Here is a 27,170-nt window from a genome sequence, read left to right as displayed (position 1 = left end):
TAAAAATTATTTAAATTTATTGTTGTACTCCCAACAGTAGAGGAACATCTTTATAGTAAGAACTCAATTAGAGATTTTATTAATTACCACATTATAATATATTATTATTCTTATAAAAAAATCACTAAAAATTTTTTTATTTTTGTTTGACTATAGAGTTTAGGACTTTTTTCTACTTCTCGTTTTACTATTTAATCTTAGAAATATTATTTTGCTTGAATTTTTATTATTTTTATTTTTTCACCTTGTTTCAATCATAAAATTTTGGTTTAATTGGCATTTCATTACAATAACTTTTTTATAATATTTGTTCACTTTGTTTACATACATATTATAATCTTTGTAGTAAAATATTAAAAAGATGCACTTAATGTTTTTATAGTTAATCTCCATAATTTATGATTTTTATTATAATATAATAAAAAATTGACCAATTGTATTTAAATAAAAAATAAAAAGCAAGTAACTATAAGGAGTACTAATGTTGTTAAATACAACATATATTACAGACATTAGACTCTTAAATAAACTTAAATTAGACTCCTAAATAAACTCAAACTAATAAATAATAAGGATTCCCACAATACAATTATCTTTTTTCCAATATATATATCGCAACTTAATCCCAAAAGCCCACTAATACACAATTCTCCCCGGTCCTCAATTTCTGATAGCATAAAAGTACCATGTTCCACTTTCTTTCCCATTCTTTTATATCCGCTCTTCCTTCTCCATCTGGCATAACCGTTTCTTGCAAAATCTTTTTTTTCTCTAAAAATGGGTGGAACCGAAACTCCTCTATCAAATGGTGATGAGATGGAAGAATATGAAGAGGGTTCCTCCCTTGATTTGGTTAATGCAGAAGTAGAAGAAGATGCAGTGCCCATTGTATCATCCTATAATGATCATGTTCGGCCTCTTCTTGATGCAGTTGATAAGCTTAGGCTTCTCAAGGTTACGATAAAAGGCATACAACAATCCACCATAGTTGTTGTCGACGACCAGCCTTTCGGCAAATCCAGCATTCTTGAATCACTTGCTGGTATCAATCTTCCACGTGGACAGGGGATTTGCACCAAAGTACCACTAATCATGAGGCTATAACACTACCCAACTACCACACCCAAGCTTTTCTTGGAGTTTAATGGCTAAATGGTGCGAACTGATGAAACCCATGTTCCAAATGCGATTAATCATGCTACTGATGAAATTGCTGGCAATGGTAAAGGCATTTCCAACACTCCATTAACTTTGGTAGTGAAACATAATGGTGTTCCTAATCTTATAATGATTGATTTACCTGGAATTACTTGGGTGCCCGTACATGGTCAGCCTGACAACATTTATGAGCAAATTGCAGGTATTATAATGGAGTATATAAGTCCTAAAGAAAGTATTATTCTTAATGTTTTATCAGCAACTATTGGTTTTCCTACTTGTGAATCAATTAGAATATCACAACAAGTAGATAAGACTGGTGAGAGAACTCTTGCTGTTGTCAGCATGTCTGATAAGGCACCTGAAGGGTTCCTTGAGAAAGTTACTGCAGATGATGTTAATATAGGGTTAGCTTACATTGGTGTTAGGAATAGAATTGGTGATGAGTCTTATGGTGAAGCAAGCAAACAAGAAGCTGTACTCTTCGAAAATCATCCACTTCCGTCAAAGATTGATAAATCCATAGTGGGTGTTCCAGTTCTTGCTAAAAAATTGACTCAAATTCAAGCAACTATAATACCAAGATGCTTGCCTGATATATTTAGGAAGATTAATAGGAAACTAAATGCAAGCATTTAAGAGCTGAATAGGATGCCTAAGACTTTTGTTATCACCTGCTGAAGCCGTGACTATTTTCTTGGGCATTGTTGGATCAGCTAAAGAGTCACTCAGGAAGATCCTTGTAAGAGGAGAGTATGATGAGTACTCGGATGATCATGATATGCATTGCACTACTAGATTGGTTGAAATGCTCAACGAATACTCAAATGATCTCCATCATTGTCCTAAAAGTGATCCTACAAGAAACTTCTTGATGGAGGAGATTCACATTCTGGAAGAATCAAGAGGGATTGAACTCCCAAATTTCCTGCCTCGCACAGCCTTCCTGTCTATGCTGCAGAAGAAGGTTGAATGGATATCAGAAATGCTTATTGATTTCATTGAAAAAGTGTGGACTTACATTGAAAATGTGGTACTTTCTATTTTAATGCATCACTCTGAGAATTACAATCAGCTTCAGTTATCTATTGCACGGGCAGGCTGTGAGCTTATATCCAAAATGAAAGATCGGTCAATTAGTTGGGTTATGGAAATTGTTCAAATGGAGAAGGTGACAAATTACACTTGCAATCCTGAATATATGAGTGAGTGGAACAAGCTAATGGGTGAATATGATACATTCAAGAAACAAATTCGAACAAATAGCCAAAATGCTGCATGGATTGAAGGCATTGAAAGCATTGAATTTTTAGGTATAAAAAATTATCAGGATAATGTTGTACAACAAGCTTTCGACCTGAAGATGAGAATGACTGCTTATTGGAAGATTGTATTGGGAAGGCTCATTGATTCTACGGCTTTGCATTTGCAGTTTAGTATTCAAAACCTAGTGAACAGAGAAATGGAAAAGTAAATTATTAGTGAGTTGATGGGTGGCTGAGGTGGTGGGCTAGAAAGAATACTGGAAGAATCACCTTCTATTGCCAGTAAATGTGAAAAGCTGAACATGTGCATCAAGTTGCTTGGAGGGTCCAAGAATGTCCTAGGAAATATAATGGACAAAATTGCAACTTATCTTGATAACTGATTGGGTTTAGTCTATTGAATGACTATGGTCTTCTCTTTTTCTTTTTTTTATTGCATTTAGGTATGTTTGATTTCTAGTATTTGCTTCTGTTTTGGCTTTGGTATTTGAGGAGAAGACTTGGATGTTGAATCTTTGATCTCACTTGTAGTTATTTGCAGGTGTATCAATGAAAAGTTTGTTTTAGTTATTTCATAATTGTGTCCATTTTTTCTATTCATTCTTTTCTTGATATGATTCTTTGGAAAATTTGTAACTTGAGAAAATTTTCTGTATGCTGTGTAAAATTTTGAGAAAATTTTAGAACTGAGTTAAAATTTTGATTATGTTACATTTGTTATACCCAAAACATAATAAAAATCGATGTGTATGGAGATACGACCAGAAGTGATTGTCCATTGACCCTTTTATTTATTTCAATGTCCAACTATTCATCGTTTCAATAATCAAGCCATAAAAGTCAATGTGTATGTCTATATTTTATCCAAGAAAACTTCAATAAAAAAAAAGACAAACTCAATTTTGCCATGCGTTTGACAACCAACAAAGCTCAAATTTTTATCATACAAAATTGTGATTTCATACACCTAATACTCTGTTTTTTTTTTAAAAAAACAAAAAGTCAAAATCTATGAAATTAATAAATTTATATAAAAAAATTATTTCCAATATTTAGTATTAGATTAAATTTTGGTGGTATAAATTTCATTTTTTTTTCCATTCCTAACTATATATAATGAATGATTGGCAGCAATTATAATAATTTTAAAGTCCATTAAGGGACAATATATATAATCTAAAATTTCCATTAATTAAAAAAATCATTGACAATTAAATTATTTAGAAGCGAATTTCACTTGAGATACAATTGCCTGGTTTTTGGTTCATTATAAATTAATAATACTGTAGTCAACAAATTAAGACTCTATTTGAGCTGCGAAGGACCCATGAAACCTAAGAATTCTTTTAAAACCCACCACTTTGCTTTGATTCTGTGCGAAAGCCTAACTTTTTAGTTCATAGTTTTTTTTTTTTTGGTTGCGTAATATCTCATATTTCACTTTCTTTGCAATTCTCATATATCCACTCTTCGTTCTCTATCAAACACAACCGTTTCTTGCAAAAATTTCTTTCCTCTGAAAATGGGTGTAAGCGAAACTCCTTTGTCAAATGGTGACGAGATGGAAGCATATGAAGAGGTTTCCTCCATTGCATTGGTTAATGCAAAAGTTGAAGAAGATACAGTGCTCATTGTATCATCCTACAATGATTGTATTCGGCCTCTTCTTGATGTGATTGATAAGCTTAAGTTTCTCAAGGTTAGGACATAAGGCATACAATTACCCACCATAGTTGTCGTCGGCGATCAGTCTTCCGAAAAATCCAGCATTCTCGAATCACTTGCTGGTGTCAATCTTCCACGTGGGCAGGGGATTTGCGTACCCAACTACCACACCCGAGCTTTTCTTCGAGTTTAATGGCAAAACGGTGCCGACCGATGAAACCCATATTGCAAATGCCATTAATCTTGTTATAGATGAAATTGTTGGCAATGGTAAAGGCATTTCCAACACTCCATTAACTTTGATAGTGAAAAAGAATGGTGTTCATGATCTTACGATGATTGATTTACCTGGAATTACTAGGGTGCTCGTTCCTAGTCAGCTTGAAAACATTTATGAGCAAATTGTAGGTATTATAATGGAGTATATAAGTCCTGAAGAAAGTATTATTCTTAATATTTCATTAGCAACTCTTGATTTTTCGATTTGTGAATCAATTAGAATGTCACGACAAGTAGATAGAACTGGTGAGAGAACTCTTGCTATTGTCACCAAGTCTGATAAGGCACCTGAAGGGTTGCTTGAGAAAGTTAATGCAGATGATGTCAATATAGTGTTAGGTTATGTTTGTGTTTGGAATAGAATTAGTGATGAGTCTTATGATGAAGCCAGAAAAGAAGGAGCTATACTCCTTGAAAATCATCCTCTTCTATCCAAGATTGATAAATCCATGATGGGTATTCCGGTTCTTGCTCAAAAATTGACTCAAATTCAAGCAACCATAATAGCTATGCTTGCCTGATATATCTAGCAAGATTAATGAGAAACTAAATGTAAGCATTTTAGAACTAAATAGGATGCCTAAGACTCTGTCATCACCTGCTGATGCCATGATTGCTTTCTTGGGCATTATTGGATCGGCTAGAGAGTCCTTTAGGAAGATCCTTGTAAGAGGAGAGTGTGATGAGTACTCGGATGATCATTGTATGCATTGCACTGCTAGATTGGTTGAAATGCTCAACGAATACTCAAATGATCTCCATCATTGTCCTAAAAGTGATCCTACAAGAAACTTCTTGATGGAGGAGATTCATATTCTGGAAGAATCAAGAGGGATTGAACTCCCAAATTTCCTGCCTCGCACAGCCTTCCTCTCTATGCTGCAAAAGAAGGTTGAACGGATATCAAGAATGCTTATTAATTTCGTTGAAAAAGTGTGGACTTACGTTGAAAATGTGGTACTTTCTATTTTAATGCGTCATTCTGTGAACCCCTCCCCAAATATCAATGCATACGAATGCATGTGACTAAGGAAGAAATGCACATGATGTGTGTGAGTCGCCACCTTGTTTAATTATTTTAGGGTAAACTAGGAAAAAAACCTAAGTGACTCCATTTTTAATTAACCTAGTTACTAGATTAATTATCCCAATGATTAAGGCATAATCTACGAACCCGAGATGGATCCCGAGACTATGTCATGCTGATGAACTAACCGATGAATGAATGCTTTGCAAGGTGAATGATGGATTAATGAAATGTTTGAGTGATTTCGACTTGCCACCCGGGGTGAAATCCCGAACGTGCCTACGTACTTCCGTTTGAATGGAAGATCAAAGTCAACGTAGTTCGATAGGCCTTCTTTGAAGGGCTTTGAATGGGTATGCTTAATGCATGAGTGTGTGTATGCTTCGTGCATTTTTTGTTTAGGCATTTTGCCAAAGAGTTTGATTTTTAGGCATTTGATGCCAAAAAGTGTTGATTTTAATGACTTTAAGCCAAAAAGATTGATTTAGGCAATTGTTGCCCGAAATGATTAATTTTTAGGCGATTGTCGCAAAAATGATTGATTTTAAGGCTTTTAGCCAAAAAGAGTGATTTAGGCAATTGATTGCCAAAATGAAGTTGATTGGGCGATTGTCGCCAAAATGATTGATTTTTCGGTTTTAAAACCCAAAGATTGATTGAGTTTTAAGGCATTTTGCCAAAACTTTGATTTAACTGTAGGCAATTTGTTGCCAAAACATGACTGATTAAGGCTTTTAGCCACAATTATTGATTAATTGGACTTAAGCTGAAAATTGTTCGAAATAAAGGCAATCATACCATAGCCATTGAATGACTAGATATTTTAAGCCAATATTGTCGGATTTAAACTTTAATACCACGATTATTAATTAACCGGGCATTTAGCTTAATCATATTTTAATTGAGGCAATTTACATGCCTATATGATGGTATGAATGCATTTATGCAGTTGTAGAATTTTTAGGAGTAGAAAAGAAGCATGCATGAAGTGCTAAAATTAAATAGGTAAAGTTTGACTTACGTACCTGATTTAATCGTCGACCACTTCTTAACTCCAGGTTAAGCTCCTCGTTAAGGGAATTAATTTTAGTTTAATTTTAAGTGACCAAGTATCACAAAAATAAGGTAAAACTAAAATTAAAAGAAAATGCAAGAAAGCAGTAAAGAATTGCAAAGAGCGTAGGGAGAAGGAGCGTCCGTCAACACAGACTGAGTGTCCCAAAACGGAGTCCCAGAGCCGTCTTTTATAGGAAAAAAGTGACCCCAGGCGCCCCTGCCCGCCTTCAAGGGCGGGCGTGCCCGCCTGGGCTGGGCGGGCGCGCCCGCCTGGCTTGGGCGGGTAAGCCCGCCCATGTTGGGCGGTCGTGCCTGCCCATGCTGGGTGGGCGCGCCCGCCTGGCTTGGGCGGGTAAGCCCGCCCATGTTGGGCGGTCGTGCCCGCCCATGCTGGGCGGGCCTGCCCGCCTAGCTTGGGCGGGCATGCCCACCCCTCGGGCGGGCATGTGTGCCTTCTTTCTTTTTCTTAATTTCGTTCCGGAGGCTTTTCCGGGAGTTCCGGACCTCCAAAAAATATTCTGAGACCAGTTCCATGATCCTCGTAATTTTTCGGACATTTCAAGTACCATATTGGCACACTTCCGGCGAACTTTTTAAATGACCTCCGGTCTGACCGGACTGTTTGCAATCCGGGAAAGCTGGCTCTTCGAGCCTCAAAATAAATGGGTATTCACAGGCGACTGCAGCCGCTGTCGCCGGCGGCGATAGCGGCTATCGCCGCCTTTAAGGGCGGCCGCCACCGCTGCGGCCGGGAAAATTGGCTTTTTGAGCCTCAAAATTTAGGTATTCACAGTTGCCCCCCACCGGCAACCATAAAAAATGTTTTATGGGCGTCGGTGGTTGTCTGAAAACCAAATTTTGTAGGCGGGAATCAGACGCGTCCAGAGGACCCGCTTTTTAGCCTCTTGATTGGAAATTTTTGGGCCTTAGGGCCTAGAATGTGAATTTTTGGGCCTAAGGGGCCCAGAATGTGAGTTTTTGGGCCTTAGAGGCCAAATTGTGAATTTTTGGGCCTTAGGGGCCCAGACGTGAACTTTTGGGCCTTAGGGGCCAAAATGTGAATTTTGGGCCTTCGGGGCCAAAATGTGAATTTTTGGGCCTTAGGGGCCCAGATGTGAACTTTTGGGCCTTAGGGGCCGAAATGTGAATTTTTGGGCCTGAGGGGCCAAAATGGGAATTTTTTGGGCCTCAGGGGCCAAAATGTGAATTTTTGGGCCTTAGGGGCCCAGATGTGAACTTTTGGGCCTTAGGGGCCAAAATGTGAATTTTTGGGCCTTAGGGGCCAAATTGAGAATTTTTGGGCCTTAGGGGCCAAAATGTGAATTTTGGGCCTTAGGGGCCAAATTGGGAATTTTTGGGCCTTAGGGGCCAAAATGTGAATTTTGGGCCTCAGGGGCCAAAATGTGAATTTTTTTTTTTTTTTTTTTGCCTGTATTTCGGTACTGAACTTTGACTGTACCTGCACTTGATTAATACTGAAAGTATGCACGTTAGATTTGAACAGAAGAGAAATCCAAAAAACACACCTTGCCCCCCCCCCCTTTTTTTTTTTTTTTACTTATTATTATTTATTTATTTTATTTATTATTATATTTATTTTTTTTTTAATTAATAAAAACAGGATAAATAAATAAAAAACATGGATCCCTTTTACAACCATAGCATGCATAGCTGGACCAGGAGTCTCTCCAAAGTTGAAAAGATCAATTTGGGGAGGTACGGAATTTCTCCTGTTATCACTCTTAGGGGCGTAGTAGTTGACTGAGACTTTTTGCGAGCCTGTATTAGATTTTGGGATCCTGAGGCTCACGTTTTTCGGTTTGGGGCTATGATGGAGGAAATGTGCCCTCTTTTTGAGGAATTTTGTGCGATTATAGGGTGTGATCCCAATGCTCCTTTGGTTAGGCACGAGGTGAAAGTTGGGTATGTTAAGTCATTTGAGAACTTGTTTCGGTTTAGCCGGCCACAGGCTAAGGCTATGATTGTGGATGATCAGAAGGCGATTCTGCTGCCCCTGATTGATGAATTTTCAGAGACTTGCTTGGACGACCCTAACCGGATGAGGCTGAGGATGCGGGCCCTGGTTTTCTGCTTATTGGCTAGTTTCTTATTCAACCGGGACCCAGGTTTTGGAGACTTGCGGCTTTGTCCCATGGTTTGGCAAATGGAGGATATGGGTTGCATTGGCGGTGTTGTGCTGGCAGAGACCATTAGAAGCCTTGACAGAGCCGCTTTAGGGTTCAATGATTGGACTGTTTCCCCCATCATTCTCCAGGTATTTTCTTCTATTATCCTACCTCATTCTTCTTCTTCTTTTTAATTTGTTTCTTCGTAATAGAAAAGATCTATTACTCAGGTTTGGTTGAGGGATCATCTTCAAGTGGTGGCTGCTCCTACCTCCCTTCCTTACAATCCTTCCCAGTATCGCATGCGAAAAATCTTGATCTCGCACCCTTCTATTGAAACATGGACTTCGTGGCTGGTTGAATTAGGTCCAAATGAGATACTGTGGTTCATCCCTTGGTACAATATTAGCCGCTTTATTCAGGTCAACTTCCGTCATTCTCGGGTTTACCTCCTAGGCCTTACCCACTGCACTTGGTATTGCGCTTCGCGCGTTCTGAGGCAGATGGGGATAGATCAGACTGTCCCCATTATGGATGATATTTCGACTGATGCTGCCATTACTGCTGGTGTTACCCGAGCTGTCCTTAAAGCTTGGGTTAGAGATCACCGCATGGTGAGACCTTTACCCGATCCCACCAGTGCTCAGACTTCTCCCGAGTACCGGGCCTGGTTCATTGCCGCTGTCTGGCCAATTGAAAGACCAAGGAGGACTGCACTGCTGAGTGTTCTTGAAGGTTGGGTTCAGGCTGATGTTGAAGAGGAGTTTGGGACAGGTGAGGAGATTGTGCTGGCCCCTCGGACAGGCAAGGCTGGGCAGAGTTCAGTGGAAGACTCAGAGGATGCCGCTCCGCGGAGGCGACGGGATACCTAGACTCATATGAACTTTTGTGATCTTTTTCTTGTTTTGCCTTTCGTTTGGGACTTTGGATTTATCTTTGGATGTATGCTTTACACTTTCTTTTCTGCTTGATTTGAACTGCTATTTGGAATGAGATTCGACTTTTAGCTTGAATTGAGAAAATTATTTAGCTTTCCAAGCATTTTCCAATTTTATTTATTTCAAGCTCTAATTTTTGCCTAAGCTGCCCTTTTCGGGTTTTCAACTTAGCGAGCTTACCCATTTTTGTCTAAGCCGCCCTTTTTGGGTTTTCAGCTTAACGGGCCCCGACTTTTGCCTAAGCCGCCTTTTTATGGGTTTTCGACTTAGCGGGTTTTTTTTTCTTTTCTTTTTTTATTTGGCAAAGAAGAATGAAATTATGAAATGTTTAGACCGCGCCCAAAGAGGGCTGCCTACATATCTCTGATATATAATTTCTTTTTTCCAAAGAGAATCAGGTCTAATGTAGTTCATCTTACATTACAATCACACAAAATATCTTTTTAACTGATCTAAATTACATGGATTAGCAAATTCCAAGCCATCCAAATCAGTCAAAATAACGGCTCCGCCTGACAAAATTTTCTTTAACACATAGGGTCCAGCCCAATGAGGACGAAACTTTCCACGTGGGTCTAGGATTGGCTGTCTAATTTCTTTCAAAACCAAACAACCCTCTTCCAACTTCCGGTCTTTGACCTTCTTATTGAAATGCCGCGCCATTCTTCTTTGATACACTTGAGTTTGGTGGATTGCTCGCAATCGCTTTTCATCCATACCCAAGAGTTGCGAATGATAATTCTCGGCCCAATCTGCTTCGCTGATCTGGCTTTCCTGGATAATTCTTGCCGACCGAACTTCCAGCTCAATAGGCAACACTGCTTCCATGCCATATACTAAAGAATACGGGGTTGCCCCAGTAGGCGTTCTGATAGAAGTCCTGTATCCCCACAAAGCATTTGGTAATTGTTCATGCCATGCCCTATGTTTCTGAACTGTCTTTTGCAAAATGACTTTTATAGCCTTGTTCGCAGCTTCGACGGCCCCATTTGTTTGTGGGCGATAGGGTGAGGACTTATGATGTTGAATCTTCTTTTGCTTTAAGAGGTCAACGAATTCGCCTTGAAAATGAGACCCATTATCAGTAATGATCTCGAATGGTGTTCCGTACCGACAAAGGATGTTGGTGTGAATACTCAAATTTTGAGGCTTCTCATGTTGTTGGTGGCATGTGAAACTCTTTAAATGGAGGAAAACACGCTGCTACAGTGCCATGCCAATTAGTTTGACTTTGCTACAGTAAATTTGCGTCTTTCTTTACCGCTTTTTGCATTTTAATTTAATTTTCATTGCATTTTGTTATGATATTTGACCACTAAAATTAAATAAAATTAAAATTAATATACCTAAATGAGGAGCTTAATCTGGAGTTAAGAAGTGGTCGACGATTAAATCAGGTACGTAAACAAAACTCTGCCTATTTAATTTTAGCACTTCATGCATACTTCTCCTCTACTCTTAACAATTCTACAATTGCATAAATGCATCCACGTCATTATTTTTGGTAAATAAACTGCCTTAATTAATTTGATTAAGCTTAAATGCCCGGTTAATCAATAATCGTGGTATTAAAGTTTAAATCCGACAATATTGGCTAAAAGAGCCTAGTTAATTAATAACTACGGTTCAATTGCCTTATTTCGAATAAATCCGGCTTAAGTCCAATTAATCAATAATTGTGGCTAAAACCCTTAATAAATCACATTTCGACAATAAATTGTGATTAAGCTCGAACGCCCGATTAATCGATAATCGTGGCATTAAAGCCTAAATCGCACATTTTGGCAAACTAATTGCCTAAAACAAAACATTTTGGCCAAAGGCCTTAAAATCAACCATTTTGGCGACGATCGCCTAAAATCAATATTTTTGGCAACAATTGCCTAAATCAAATCATTTTGGCTAAAAGCCATTAAAATCAACATTTTTGGCAACATGCCTAAAAATTAATCAATCTTTGGCGAAATGCCTAAACAAAATGCACAAAGCATGCACACACTCATGCACAAAGCATACACACAAAATGCACAAAGCATGCACACACTCATGCACAAAGCATACACACAAAATGCACAAAGCATACACACACTCATGCACAAAGCATACACACAAAATGCACAAAGCATACACACACTCATGCACAAAGCATACACACTCATGCACAAAGCATACACACTCATGCATTAAGCATACACCTTCAAAGCCCTTTTAAAAGGGCCTATCGAACTACGTTGACTTTGATCTTCCATTCAAACGGAAGTACGTAGGCACGTTTGGGATTTCACCCCGGGTGGCAAGTCAAAATCACATAAACCTTTCATTTGGTCCAATTACATCATTCACCTTGCAAAGCATTCATCCATCGGTTAGTTCGTCAGCATGACATAGTCTCGGGATCCACCTCGGGTTCGCAGACTGTGCCTTAAACATTGGGATAATTAATCTAGTAACTAGGTTAATTAAAAATGGAGTCACTTAGGGTTTTTTCCTAGTTTACCCTAAAATAATTAAACAAGGTGGCGACTCACACACATCACGTGTATTTCTTCTCATTCATCATATGCATTCACATGCCTCTATGTGCTTTTGGGGAAGGGGTTCACAGTTGGCACGTACAAACTGCGCTGCCTTCTTGGCGTTCAAAACTGAAAAGGAAGCTGCCTCAATCCATTTGGTGAAATAATCTACAGCAACCAGGATAAACTGATGGCCATTAGAGGCTTTCGGGTGGATTTTTCCAATTACATCTATGCCCCAAGTTGCAAAAGGCCACGGTGAAGCAATTGGATTTAAATTGACCGGAGGCCGTTTTTGCAGCTTAGCGAAAATTTGGCACTCATGGCACTTCCGCGCGTGCCTCACACAATCCGCATTCATAGTTGGCCAGTAATAACCTAGGTTCATGATTTTCCGAGCCAAGGCTATCCCATGCATGTGTGACCCAGATTCCCCATTATGCACGGAATCCATAATGGTTTGAGCCTCCTCTTCACCAACACACCTTAGGTGCAAGCCGTTCCAACTTCTTTTATACAGAATTCCCCCAGTAAGGAAGTATCCAGACGCTAACTGTCTTAATGTCCGTTGATCAGTTTTGGTGGATCCCTCCGGGTAGGCTTCGTTCTGAAGGTAATTTTGTATATCCCAAAACCAAGGCTTGTCATCTACCAAATGCATGATGTGTGCTGGCTATTTCTGAAGCCTAACTGTCAGGGGCCGAATAACTTGGTCTCTTTCCACATTAACCATGGAGGCCAAAGTGGCCAGGGCATCAGCGAATTGATTTTTGGCTCGCGGCAGGTAGTGGAAAGATAATTCCTCAAATTGTTGAGCCAATTCGTCTAAGCGTTGTAGGTAAGGAACCAATCGCTCTTCCTTAATTTTCCATTTCCTTAGAGCTTGAGAGACTATCAGGTTGGAATCTCTGAAAACCCTAAGGATTTTTATTTCTTTTTCCAGGGCCGCTTCTAACCCCTTGATGCAAGCTTCATACTCGGTTTCGTTGTTGGTACAGTCGAAATCTAGTTTGACTGCGATTGGGACGTATTCTCCACAAGGAGTTTTGAATACGACTCCAATCCCGTTTCCATGGTAGTTTGAAGCTCCATCGAAGTACATCTCCCAGACCTCACCTTCCAAGCTCAACAAGTCTTCATCAGGAAATTCTACTTCCGGCATTTGGTCTTCGACCGGCAATTCTGCTAATTGATCAGCCAAGGCTCCGCCTTTCACTGCCTTCCGTTGTACAAATTTTAAATCGTAGGCTGCGAGCACTGACACCCACTTTGCCATCTTACAGTCAAGAACCGGCCTTTCCATAAGGAATTTCAAGGGGTTCGATTCAGAGATTACGTGTGTAGTGTAAGACGAGAGGTAGTGTTGCAGCTTGGTACAGGCCCAGACTAGAGCCAGACACAACTTCTCTATCTTGTTGTATTTCAACTCATATTCCAGCATCCTCTTGCTAAGGTAATACACGGCATTTTCTATCCTTGTATCTTCTGCTTGTTGAGCTAATATGGCACCCATTGTTTCTTCTGTCACAGACAGATACAGTAGCAAAGGCTTTCCTAGCCTTGGTGGTTGTAAAACAGGCGGGGATAGCAGGTATCGCTTGACTTGGTCGAAAGCCGCCTGACAATCCTTATTCCATTTGACTGCTACTCCTTTCCTAAGTAGTTTGAAAATCGGACCACAAGTATCGGCCAACTGATTGATGAACCGGCTGATGTACTGTAGCCTTCCTAGGAAACCTCGGACTTCTTTTTCGGTCCTTGGTGCTGGCATTTCCAGAATAGCTCTAGCTTTCGAAGGATCAATCTCTATGCCCTTCCGACTAACCATGTGCCCCAGAAATACTCCGGATGTAGCTCCAAACAGACATTTTGCCGGATTGAGCTTTAAATTGTACTTTCGAAGTCTAAGGAAGAACTTCTCAAGCGCTGTCGTATGTTCTTCAGCTGTTTTTGATTTGACAACCATATCGTCCACATATACTTCTACTTCTTTGTGAATCATGTCATGGAAGATGGTCGTCGCCATTCGTTGATAGGTTGCCCCGGCATTTTTGAGCCCAAAAGGCATGACCCTGTAGCAGTAAGTTCCCCATTCCGTGGTGAACGCCGTTTTCTCTTTGTCTGGCTCATGCATCATTATTTGATTATAACCGACAGCAAGATCAGTCAAGGAGACCATCTCGTGTCCAGCCATTCAGTCCACTAACAAGTCGATGTGCGGCAGAGGAAAATCGTCCTTCGGACATGCTTTATTCAAATCCCGGTAGTCCACACACATTCGCACTTTTCCATCCTTCTTTGGCACCGGCACGATATTTGCTAACCATGTCGGGTAGGCGATAGGTTCTATGAACTTGTTCTCCAGCTGCTTGGCAACTTCCTCCTTGATTTTCAAGGACCATTCTGTTTTCAGCCTTCTTAGCTTCTGTTTTACTGGCTTAGTCTCTGGATATACTGGAATCTTGTGCACCACTATTGCTGGGTCAATTCCGGTGATGTCACTTGCTTTCCACATGAAGCAATCAGCAAATTTCTTCAAACATTCACTGACCTATTCCCTGTTCATGCAATCAGATGCAATGTATGTATGTTCGTTTTCTTCTTTGCCAATTATTATTTTTTTCTTTTCATTTTTTATTTCATTTATTTGATTGTTTTTGCTTGGAAATGCTTGGAAAGATAGACACGCAGGGTAATCAAGAATTTGCAAGCCTTTATTAATTATGATGGAATCGTCTTCAAAGAATACATCAAATTTGAAATCTGGATCTTCTAGATCCGACACAGATGACCCGGAACTGGAACTAGACTCTGACTCGGTTTCAGACTCGGGGTCAGACTCGGACTCAGTACAGGACTTTATTACAGACTCCGGTACTAGGTTTGACTCGGGAGGGGGTTTATCAGCAGTGCGCTCCTCCTCGGTGTACCAGTTGGTGAGAGGTCCTTCGTTCGGCTTGATCAGATCTAGCAGGTCTCGATTCCCGTCATCTCCTGTGATAACCGCAACTTCGTCAAAGAGACTAGGCTGCATGAAGTCTTCTGCTTCTAGCCCAGTTACTGTTTCGGGCTTGTTGCCCCAGACATATGAGAATATCTCCAACCCAGGCAGCATCTTCTTAGCGGTTGGGCAGCAAAAAGGTTCTCGGAAGCCACAGTAAGGAACTGTTTCTCCCGGTTTACAGAAGTAGCTGTTCAAAGTCAATAGGTAAGGCCGCATTTGTACATTCTCTTTCCTTCCTTTTCGGGTCCTCTCAGCACGGTCCTCATCAGTGGGCTCATAACCCAGTCCGAAAGTTCCCTCATTCACTGGACACTCCCAGGCTTGCAGTTTGGGGTATGCTTTCCCGGATCTGGCCATAACCATTCCTGGCAGATAGGACATCTTAAGCATCAAGGGCACTATGCAGTTTATTTGCACCGTCCCGAAATCAAAGAGAATTCGAGAGTTTGCAGTCTTTCCTTCTATGAACTGCACAGTGTCGTACTGAAATCCCGAGAAGGGTAGATTGACAGTTTCAGGGTTCACCTCAAAGAGAGGCTGGCCCTTTGGCTTTTTGAGCTGGCTATAGTCATCCCCCTGAATGGTGATGACTTTGTCCTCGTAAGGAAACTTGACCTTTTGGTGCAAGGACGAGGGTACTGCCTTAGTGTGGTGTATCCATGGTCGGCCTAGAAGCAGGTTGAAGCTAGTCGGTACATCAATTACCTGGAAGGGGACTTCCATCACAGCTGGCCCAACCGTTAACTTTAGCGTAGCAACCCCCAACACTTCCCTCCGGGTGCTGTCATAGGCCTTCACTATCTGGTCCGAGGGAGTGAAGTCAGTTTCTTCCAACCCTAGACAGCTGGCTACTCTCAGTGGGCAGACGTTCAGCGCCGACCCATTATCAATGAGAACCATGGGCACGGTTTTGTCTCGAGTCTGAACAGTGACATAGAGAGCATTGTTATGACTGCCTCCCTCTTTGGGCAAATCGTCATCAGAGAAACCGATGCTTCGTGTTTTAGATGATTGGGTGAGGGTGGATACTAGCATTTCTGGGCTAACTTCCACAGGTGTCTGAAGTTGACTCAAAGCCTTGCAAAGAGCTTGGCGATGAGGAAAGGATGATGCCAAAAGTTCCCAGATTGACACCCTAGCTTGTGTCTTTTTTAATTGTGACAGCACCGGGTCCTCCTTTGGCTCCTCTGCCCTCTGGTAGGGTTTATTTTGAATTTTGTCCAAAACTAAAGGTTCATATTGTCTCCCGCTCCTGGTTATAGCATCAAGTTCTCCGGCTAGGTCATTCAAATCCAAAACACAGATGTTATTCATTTCTAGGAACAGTTCGAAAGTATCGATCAGTTCCTGATCAGCCATAATAGCATTTACCCCGTGATTTGGTAAGGGGTTAGTACTAATGTTTGGCTTACTTCTGGGAATAATTGAACCATTGTCCACCAGGTCCTGGATGCGATTCTTGAGCGTCCAACACGCTTCAGTCTTGTGCCCATGTCCCTGATGATACTCACAGTATTCATCAGCCCTGTAATTCCTCGGTAATGGATTTGGTGGTGGCCTTGCTTCCAAAGGCTTGATGTAGTTAGCCTTGACAGCTTCTCGGAATACCACAAGGATCGGCATCCTGAGATCAGTATAGGTTCTCCTGGATGATTGATTATTATTTCTCATGTTCCCCACACGTAAAGGATTCGTGGGGGTGATGCTAGCCACTTCGTGGACCTTGCCAGCTTGGCCAGGTTTCTTATACTTTGAGGTTCCTGAGTCTTCTTTCAGTTGCCCCATTTGAATCAGATCTTCTACCTTAGTAGCAGTGGCAATGAGCGACTGGAATGTTGGTAGGTACTGAGTCTGTAGTTGGTGTTGGTAGACAGGCTGCAGGTTTTTTATTATTATGTCTACCTGATCTTGTTCAGAAGGCCGGTTAATCATTTGGGCGGCTTTGGCCCTCCACCTCGTAAGGAACGAGGAAAAGGGTTCATTTTTTTTCTGCTTGGTGGTTTCTAGTTCTCTTCGAGTGACATCCACCTCCATGTTATAGCGGTATTGGGAATTGAATGCATTGCAGATGTCTTCCCATGTTTTCATTTTGGACCGGTCTAAGCTGACAAACCACCTCAATGCAGCACCGGTAAGAGATTGTTGGAACAACTGAGCAAGGAGCTCGCTGCTCAATCCAAATGGGTTAAGAGCACCTACATACATTTTCAAATGAGTCTTAGGACAAGGGGTTCCATCAAATTTGTCCATGTTGGGCATCTTGAGCTTAGTTGGCAACCTGGCTTCAGGGAACAAAGACAAGGAGTCCATGTCCACCACTTCCTTGTGGGTTTTGAGAGCAGTGATGGACCTCTCTAGGAGCTCTAGTTTCTCTCTCATTCTTTGAGCTTCCAGCTCAGAGGCAGTTTTAGAAGGCATATCATCCAGGTTTAGGGCAGGGTTTGTAGGTTCAGCAGCAGGACCCTGGTTGGAGGCAGTAGGTCCACTTCCCCCAGCGGAGGCCCCGTTTCTATTACCATTCCCATTACCCTGTAACACCCCTTCCCGGTCCACCCGTTAACCCGAATGAACCGAGCCGAGACGCTACAATCTGGTTGAACTTTTGTCTTGTCATGCTGATATCATCCTGTATACTAAATATGATTACAAAACACTCCCAATGAAACTTCAAACTTCCAACATCTCCAAGAAGCATCATAACACAATAACCCTTTCTATATATCTTTACATAATTATATAAATCCTCAAAAGCATTTAATCTCTAGTAATTAATTTCATTCAGAATCTATATCAAGTTTTCATGACCTAATCATACCAACTATAGTAAACTATTTCATCTTCAATCATGTCATAAATATTATTCTTATCTCCAACTACTTACACCAAAATAATTACATGTTTCACTTATATTTACAATCACATAAGCTCTAACAATAAAAGAATTATACATGCCATAAATCTTAATTCTACATCTCTCAATCTACTATGACCAAATTAAGCACTTCTGCTTTGATAGTACTCCTTAAGTCTTCAAGTAGCAACCACGATCTTCAACCTGCGCGTGATGAAAATCGACGCGCTGAGTACAAAACTCAGTGTGCTCATAATTCACATGCTTAACAAAGTGTGATGACAACTAACTGAAAACCCAAATTTGCATAAAAGCATTGAAAATCATAGCTTTAGTAAATTTCAACACAAATGTATTTTTATAGCAAAGAATAAACTTCTAATTCACACCATAATCACATAACTCCTTTAGTTCTAATTATCTCATAATTCCTTTACATGAACCTTTAATCACGTATTATGATACTATCATGATCTTACCTGCTGTTCTTTGTGTTGTATGAATGAAATCAATAAACAAGGAAGAATACATAACAGTATATGTTCATTGTCTTACTTGCTATTCATTATGCCGTATGACTTATGCACTTTTAATCACATCATATAAGTTATGATTAATAACAACTCATGACTGTATGGCTCCTTAAGAATTAAATAAATAAACTTGTGAGCATATATAACATTATACTTTCATGATCTTACCTGATGTTCTTTATGCTGTATGAGCTTTGCAACTTTGATTAAACTCAGTGACTTGAATGAAGAAACATATAAGCACATACATATGTGGAAATAAATACACATTTACTCACATATGGAATGTAAGCACACATATCATGATACTTTCATGTTTAACTTGATGATCTTTCTTGCTGTTTAGTATACTGTATGATTATGCAATTTGTAGTCAATATAACTGTATAGCTCCATAAGGTTATAGTGAAACCGAAGTGATAAGATAAACTGTATGAAATTGGATGAAACTGTATGCTATAGGCCCCGAACCGGATTCGCCTATGTCAATATTGTCCGTTTTGGTGCCCCTAACCGGATTTGCACCGCATGGTTTAATCACATCCACTCAACGGCCTGTAGCCGGAGTTCCAAACTGTATGGGACGCAGATCTGCTATTCTATGTCGCGACATAGCCTTATCTACATGGTTTCTACCCAACCTCAATGGAGCTTAAGATTAGCATGTCCACAATGTAACACAATAGCACATAAATGGTTTCACATCGTCATAGTTCATCATATTGATTTGATTTCACATCATATGAATGCTTGTATGTTGTTTTAATCCATGTTCTTATGTTGTATTTTTGTTGTAAAATGATTGGATGCATGCATGTTGAGCAAAGGATTGTAATTACATAGCAAATGAAAGGCAAAAGAGTGTCACAGCATAAGTCGCGACCGCGTATGTGAAAGTCGCGAGCGCGACTTGTGCTTCCTGAGAGTCAGAGAGGTTTCTAGCTTAAGTCGCGACCGCGCAGCACAAGTCGCGAGCGCGAGATGAAGTCGCGAGCGCGCTTGTGGAGTTCGCGAGCGCGTAATGTGCCATTTGAGAGTCAGAGAGTTTCTGGCCAAAGTCGCGACCGCGCATATGATCCTCGCGAGCGCGAGTTTTGCAATTGAGAGTCAGAGAGCTACCTGACTCAAGTCGCGAGCGCGCAATGGGAAGTCGCGAGCGCGACGTGCTTTCCAGCATGCGCGAGCGCACGACGTGATTCTGTGCAGTCTGTATTCTTTTGGCCATAAATCTCAATATACAACTTCAAATTGAGTGATTCAAAAGCCCACGTAAAGATAACACATAGAGGAACAAATAACTCTTCTATGACAATTCCTAGTTCCATCGTTTACTGGGGTTAAAATCAAGATGAAGTTGCTGGTAACATTTCCAGCAAACTCTGGTTCATAAACTCATTCCATCCCCTGTTTTCACATCATTTTCAATCCTCTCACTCCACAATAAGCAACATATGATCTCATGAGCAACACTCCACACAATTTCTCATGCAAAGAAAATGGTAAATATAAAGAGATATCACACCTTGTTTTCAAAAAGCTGAGACTCTGTTTTAGCTTCTCTGTTCTGCTACTTTTGAACTTTATTCTCCTATACACAAGAATTCTCATAAATCATCTAAAAATATCACCAAATGATTCAAGTATGAAATTCAAGAAGGTTTACTTACTTGGATAGCATAGAAGTTGAATTAATGTTTAACTCCCATGAAAATCTTCACCACCATTAAACGTGATGGAGAAAGGAAAGTTTAAGAGGAAAATAGAGGAAGAAGATGAAGATAAGGATGAAGAAATGAAAATGAAATGGAATCCACGGGTAGTCTCTAGAAGAAATGATTTGGCTGTGTAACATATCTAATTGGTACCTCAAGTATACAAAGGCTACAACTTCATACCCAAGCTGTATGTTTTGATGCAAACAAGTCCAAACTTTACATTCACATAAGTCCACTTATACTCTCATTCTACCCCAACAAGGTTTGATTCAACCCAACTCAACTTACTTCTATGAAATGACTCAACTCAACTCACTAGGATGTTACATACCCAGTTTAGCTATCAGGGCGGTCCTTTGGGCAGCTAGTGCCTCATTCATTCTGGCCTCCATTCTAGCCTCTAGTTGTTCAATGAGGGTTTGGATATCAGCAAGTGATGCCATTGGTGCAGATAAGGTTGTTGGAGTTGTAGGTGAAGCTGGTGTAGCTGGTGAAGCTGGTGATAGCACTGTAGGTGTGTCTGGCACTTGGGTAGGCACTCGGATTGTGGGCACCTGTAAGGATAAGGGTAGCTGGATTAGGTACAGTGGTCGATGTATCAGGTAGCTGATGTGAGGTGAATTGACTCTCTTGTCCAACTGTGCATGACTGAAAGTAAAAGGGTATTTCACGCCCTCTTTGTGTTTACCCCATGTTTATGATATGTCGTGAATGCGCATAACAACACGTCGTAATCTGTTTAATGATATGATTCACATCATTGGGTGCATACAGTCCTAAAGGATAGGTTCTATAGGCTATGACTCAAATAGAGAATCGGCTTATAAGGGACCCTTGAACCTTGAGTATGCATATACCTAACCACATGTGAAACAAAGAGTTTCGCGTGGGTCCAACGGTACGCACACCCATGGGCCACCCCCAAAAGGATTAGGGGCGGTTTGCGGTAACAGGGAGGACGCTTTGGCTGTCCGTCGACATAATCAAAGAGACCTGCCGATCAGCGCTACTTGCAATCTAGACTCAGAAGTTTGAACAGAAAGAGAAGAAATTCATTTGAAATTCATTTTTTATGCAATGGAGAAAAAGATTCTCGATCGTGCAAATAAATCAACAAGTTTAAATGTCTTAATCAAGTTTGTCAATTTGGTTCAAATCTCCTAATCAAGTATTCTTAAAGAAAGAACACTTGATTCGTGTTAGGGTACCCTGCAAAACAAAGCATAATAAAATGATGCCTTAAAGAAAGGCCGGTTAGTTTTCACAACAATTGTAGTCCACTTTATGCAAATTAATTACATAACTATCCCCAGCAGAGTCGCCAAACTGTGAACCCCTCCCCAAATATCAATGCATACGAATGCATGTGACTAAGGAAGAAATGCACGTGATGTGTGTGAGTCGCCACCTTGTTTAATTATTTTAGGGTAAACTAGGAAAAAAACCTAAGTGACTCCATTTTTAATTAACCTAGTTACTAGATTAATTATCCCAATGATTAAGGCATAATCTACGAACCCAAGATGGATCCAGAGACTATGTCATGCTGATGAACTAACCGATGAATGAATGCTTTGCAAGGTGAATGATGGATTAATGAAATGTTTGAGTGATTTCGACTTGCCACCCGGGGTGAAATCCCGAACGTGCCTACGTACTTCCGTTTGAATGGAAGATCAAAGTCAACGTAGTTCGATAGGCCTTCTTTGAAGGGCTTTGAATGGGTATGCTTAATGCATGAGTGTGTGTATGCTTCGTGCATTTTTTGTTTAGGCATTTTGCCAAAGAGTTTGATTTTTAGGCATTTGATGCCAAAAAGTGTTGATTTTAATGACTTTAAGCCAAAAAGATTGATTTAGGCAATTGTTGCCCGAAATGATTAATTTTTAGGCGATTGTCGCAAAAATGATTGATTTTAAGGCTTTTAGCCAAAAAGAGTGATTTAGGCAATTGATTGCCAAAATGAAGTTGATTGGGCGATTGTCGCCAAAATGATTGATTTTTCGGTTTTAAAACCCAAAGATTGATTGAGTTTTAAGGCATTTTGCCAAAACTTTGATTTAACTGTAGGCAATTTATTGCCAAAACATGATTGATTAAGGCTTTTAGCCACAATTATTGATTAATTGGACTTAAGCTGAAAATTGTTCGAAATAAAGGCAATCATACCATAGCCATTGAATGACTAGATATTTTAAGCCAATATTGTCGGATTTAAACTTTAATACCACGATTATTAATTAACCGGGCATTTAGCTTAATCATATTTTAATTGAGGCAATTTACATGCCTATATGATGGTATGAATGCATTTATGCAGTTGTAGAATTTTTAGGAGTAGAAAAGAAGCATGCATGAAGTGCTAAAATTAAATAGGTAAAGTTTGACTTACGTACCTGATTTAATCGTCGACCACTTCTTAACTCCAGGTTAAGCTCCTCGTTAAGGGAATTAATTTTAGTTTAATTTTAAGTGACCAAGTATCACAAAAATAAGGTAAAACTAAAATTAAAAGAAAATGCAAGAAAGCAGTAAAGAATTGCAAAGAGCGTAGGGAGAAGGAGCGTCCGTCAACACAGACTGAGTGTCCCAAAACGGAGCCCCAGAGCCGTCTTTTATAGGAAAAAAGTGACCCCAGGCGCCCCTGCCCGCCTTCAAGGGCGGGCGTGTCCGCCCAAGCTGGGCGGGCGCGCCCGCCTGTCTTGGGCGGGTAAGCCCGCCCATGTTGGGCGGTCGTGCCCGCCCATGCTGGGCGGGCCTGCCCGCCTAGCTCGGGCGGGCATGCCCACCCCTCGGGCGGGCATGTGTGCCTTCTTTCTTTTTCTTAATTTCGTTCCGGAGGCTTTTTCGGGAGTTCCGGACCTCCAAAAAATATTTCGAGACCAGTTCCATGATCCTCGTAATTTTTCGGACATTTCAAGTACCATATTGGCACACTTCCGGCGAACTTTTTGAATGACCTCCGGTCTGACCGGACTGTTTGCAATCCGGGAAAGCTGGCTCTTCGAGCCTCAAAATAAATGGGTATTCACAGGCGACTGCAGCCGCTGTCGCCGGCGGCTGCCGCCGCCGGCGATAGCGGCTATCGCCGCCTTTAAGGGCGGCCGCCACCGCTGCGGCCGGGAAAACTGGCTTTTTGAGCCTCAAAATTTAGGTATTCACACATTCTGAGAATTACAATCAGCTTCAGTTATCTATTGCACGGGCAGGCTGTAAGCTTATATCCAAAATGAAAGATCGGTCAATTAGTTGGGTTACGAAAATTGTTCAAATGGAGAAGGTGACAGATTACACTTGCAATCCTGAATATATGAGCGAGTGGAACAAGCTGATGGGTGAATATGATACATTCAAGAAACAAATTCGAACAAATAGCCAAAATGCTGCATGGATTGAAGGCATTGGAAGCATTGAATTTTTAGGTATAAAAAATTATCAGGATAATGTTGTACAACAAGCTTTCGACCTGAAGATGAGAATGACTGCTTATTGGAAAATTGTATTAGGAAGGCTCATTGATTCTACGGCTTTACATTTGCAGTTTAATATTCAAAACCTAGTGAGCAGAGAAATGGAAAAGTAAATTATTAGTGAGTTGATGGATGGCTGAGGTGGTGGGCTAGAAAGAATACTGGAAGAATCACCTTCTGTTGCCAGTAAATGTGAGAAGCTGAACGTGTGCATCAAGTTGCTTGGAGGGTCCAAGAATGTCCTAGGAAATATAATGGACAAAATTGCAACTTATCTTGATAACTGATTGGGTTTAGTCTATTGAATGACTATAGTCTTCTCTTTTTCTTTTTTTTTTTTTTGTTGCATTTAGGTATGTTTGAGTTCTAGTATTTGCTTCTGTTTTGGCTTTGGTATTTGAGGAGAAGACTTGGATGTTGAATCTTTGATCTCACTTGTAGTTATTTGCAAGTGTATCAATGAAAATTTTATTTTAGTTATTTCATAATTGTGTCCATTTTTTCTGTTCATTCTTTTCTTGATATGATTCTTTGGAAAATTTGTAACTTGAGAAAATTTTCTGTATGCTGTGTAAAATTTTTAGAAAATTTTAGAACTGAGTTAAAATTTTGATTATGTTACATTTGTTATACACAAAACATAATAAAAATCGATGTGTATGGAGATACGACCAGAAGTGATTGTCCATTGACCCTTTTATTTATTTCAATGTCCAACTATTCATCGTTTCAATAATCAAGCCATAAAAGTCAATGTGTATGTCTATATTTTATCCAAGAAAACTTCAATAAAAAAAGACAAACTCAATTTTGCCATGCGTTTGACAACCAACAAAGCTCATATTTTTATTATACAAAATTGTGATTGCATACACCTAATACTCTGTTTTTTTTAAAAAATAAAAAGTCAAAATCTATGAAATTAATAAATTTATATAAAAAAATTATTTCCAATATTTAGTATTAGATTAAATTTTGGTGGTATAAATTTCATTTTTTTCCATTCCTAACTATATATAATGAATTATTGGCAGCAATTATAATAATTTTAAAGTCCATTAAGGGACAATATATATAATCTAAAATTTCCATTAATTAAAAAAATCATTGACAATTAAATTATTTAGAAGCAAATTTCACTTGAGATACAATTGCCTGCTTTTTGGTTCATTATAAATTAATAATACTGTAGTCACCAAATTAAGACTCTATTTGAGCTGCGAAGGACCCATGAAACCTAAGAATTCTTTTAAAACCCACCACTTTGCTTTGATTCTGTGCGAAAGACTAACTTTTTAGTTTTTATTTATTTTTTTTTTTTTGGTTGCATAATATCTCATATTTCACTTTCTTTGCAATTCTCATATATCTACTCTTCGTTCTCTAACAAACACAACCGTTTCTTGCAAAACTTTCTTTCCTTTGAAAATGGGTGTAAGCGAAACTCCTCTGTCAAATGGTAACGAGATGGAAACATATGAAGAGGTTTCCTCCATTGCATTGGTTAATGCAAAAGATGAAGAAGATGCAGTGCCCATTGTATCATCCTATAATGATCGTATTCGGCCTCTTCTTGATGCGGTTGATAAGCTTAAGTTTCTCAAGGTTAGGACAGAAGGCATACAACTACCCACCATAGTTGTCGTCGGCGATCAGTCTTCTGAAAAATCCAGCATTCTCGAATCACTTGCTAGTGTCAATCTTCCACGTGGACAGGGGATTTGCGTTAGAGTATCGCTAATCATGGGGCTGCAATAATACTCAACTACCACACCCCGAGCTTTTCTTCGAGTTTAATGGCAAAATGGTGCCGACCGATGAAACCCATATTGCAAATGCCATTAATCTTGTTATAGACGAAATTGTTGGCAATGGTAAAGGCATTTCCAACACTCCATTAACTTTGATAGAGAAAAAGAATTGTGTTCATGATCTTACGATGATTGATTTACCTAGAATTACTAAGGCGCTCGTTCCTAGTCAGCTTGAAAACATTTATGAGCAAATTGTAGGTATTGTAATGGAGTATATAAGTCCTGAAGAAAGTATTATTCTTAATATTTCATCAGCAACTCTTGATTTTTCGATTTGTGAATCAATTAGAATGTCACGACAAGTAGATAGGACTGGTGAGAGAACTCTTGCTGTTGTCACTAAGTCTGATAAGGCACCTGAAGGGTTGCTTGAGAAAGTTAATGCAGATGATGTCAATATAGTGTTAGGTTATGTTTGTGTTAGGAATAGAATTAGTGATGAGTCTTATGATGAAGCTAGAAAAGAAGGAGCTATACTCCTTGAAAATCATCCTCTTCTATCCAAGATTTCTAAATCCATGATGCGTATTCCGGTTCTTGCTCAAAAATTGACTCCAATTCAAGCAACCATAATAGCTATGCTTGCCTAATATATTTAGCAAGATTAATGAGAAACTAAATGCAAGCATTTTAGAACTGAATAGGATGCCTAAGACTCTGTCATCACCTGCTGATGCCATGACTGCTTTCTTGGGCATTGTTGGATCGGCTAGAGAGTCCCTTAGGAAGATCCTTGTAAGAGGAGAGTGTGATGAGTACTCGGATGATCATAATATGCATTGCACTGCTAGATTGGTTGAAATGCTCAACGAATACTCAAATGATCTCCATCATTGTCCTAAAAGTGATCCTACAAGAAACTTCTTGATGGAGGAGATTCATATTCTGGAAGAATCAAGAGGGATTGAACTCCCAAATTTCCTGCCTCGCACAGCCTTCCTCTCTATGCTGCAGAAGAAGGTTGAACGGATATAAAAAATGCTTATTAATTTCGTTGAAAAAGTGTGGACTTACATTGGAAATGTGGTACTTTCTATTTTAATGCGTCACTCTGAGAATTACAATCAGCTTCAGTTTTCTACTAGATGGGCAGGCTGTTAGGTTATATGTAAAATGAAAGATCCGTCAATTAGTTGGGTTATGGAAATTGTTCAAATGGAGAAGGTGACAGATTACACTTGCAATCCTGAATATGTGAGTGATTGGAACAAGCTAATGGGTGAATATGATACATTTAAGAAACAAATCCAACAACTAGCCAAAATGCTACATGGATTGAAGGCATTGGAAACATTGAAGTTTTGGGTATCAGAAATTATCAGGATGTACAACAAGGTTTCAACCTGAAGATGAGAATGACCGCTTATTGGAAGATTGTATAGAGAAGGCTGATCGATTTTATGGCTTTGCATTTGCAGTTTAGTATTCAAAACCTTGTGAACTAAGAACTGGAAAAGGAAATTATTAGTGAGTTGATGGGTAGCTTGGGTGTGGGCTAGAAGGAATGTTGGAAGAATCACCTTCTGTGGCCAGTAAGCGTGAGAAGCTGAACATGCGCATCAAGTTGCTTGGAGAGTCCAAGACTGTCCTAGGAAATATAAAGGACGAAATTGCAACAACTTATCTTGATAGCTGATTAGGGTTACTCTATTGAATGATTTTGGTCTTCTCTTTTTCTTTTTTATTGCATTTACGTATGTTGGAGTTCTAGTATTTGCTTTTGTTTTTGGTTTTGGTGTTTGAGGGGAAGACT

General features: G+C 39.7%; 3 pseudogenes; all 3 read left to right on the top strand.

The window, feature by feature from the left end:
* The first annotated feature begins 777 nt into the window (after nt 1-777).
* LOC105640170 (dynamin-related protein 4C pseudogene) lies at nt 778-2,806 on the top strand (annotated as a pseudogene).
* A 1,139-nt stretch (nt 2,807-3,945) lies between these two features.
* On the top strand, nt 3,946-23,890 carry LOC105640175 (dynamin-related protein 4C pseudogene; annotated as a pseudogene).
* Nucleotides 23,891-25,031: 1,141 nt separating this feature from the next.
* On the top strand, nt 25,032-27,053 carry LOC149494316 (dynamin-related protein 4C pseudogene; annotated as a pseudogene).
* The last annotated feature ends 117 nt before the right edge of the window (nt 27,054-27,170 follow it).

This window comes from Jatropha curcas, chromosome 8, assembly GCF_041381405.1.
Source record: "Jatropha curcas cultivar XTBG-Jc1 chromosome 8, XTBG_Jcur_1.0, whole genome shotgun sequence".
Taxonomy (NCBI): Eukaryota; Viridiplantae; Streptophyta; class Magnoliopsida; order Malpighiales; family Euphorbiaceae; genus Jatropha; species Jatropha curcas.
This window is presented reverse-complemented; position numbering and strand designations above follow the sequence as displayed.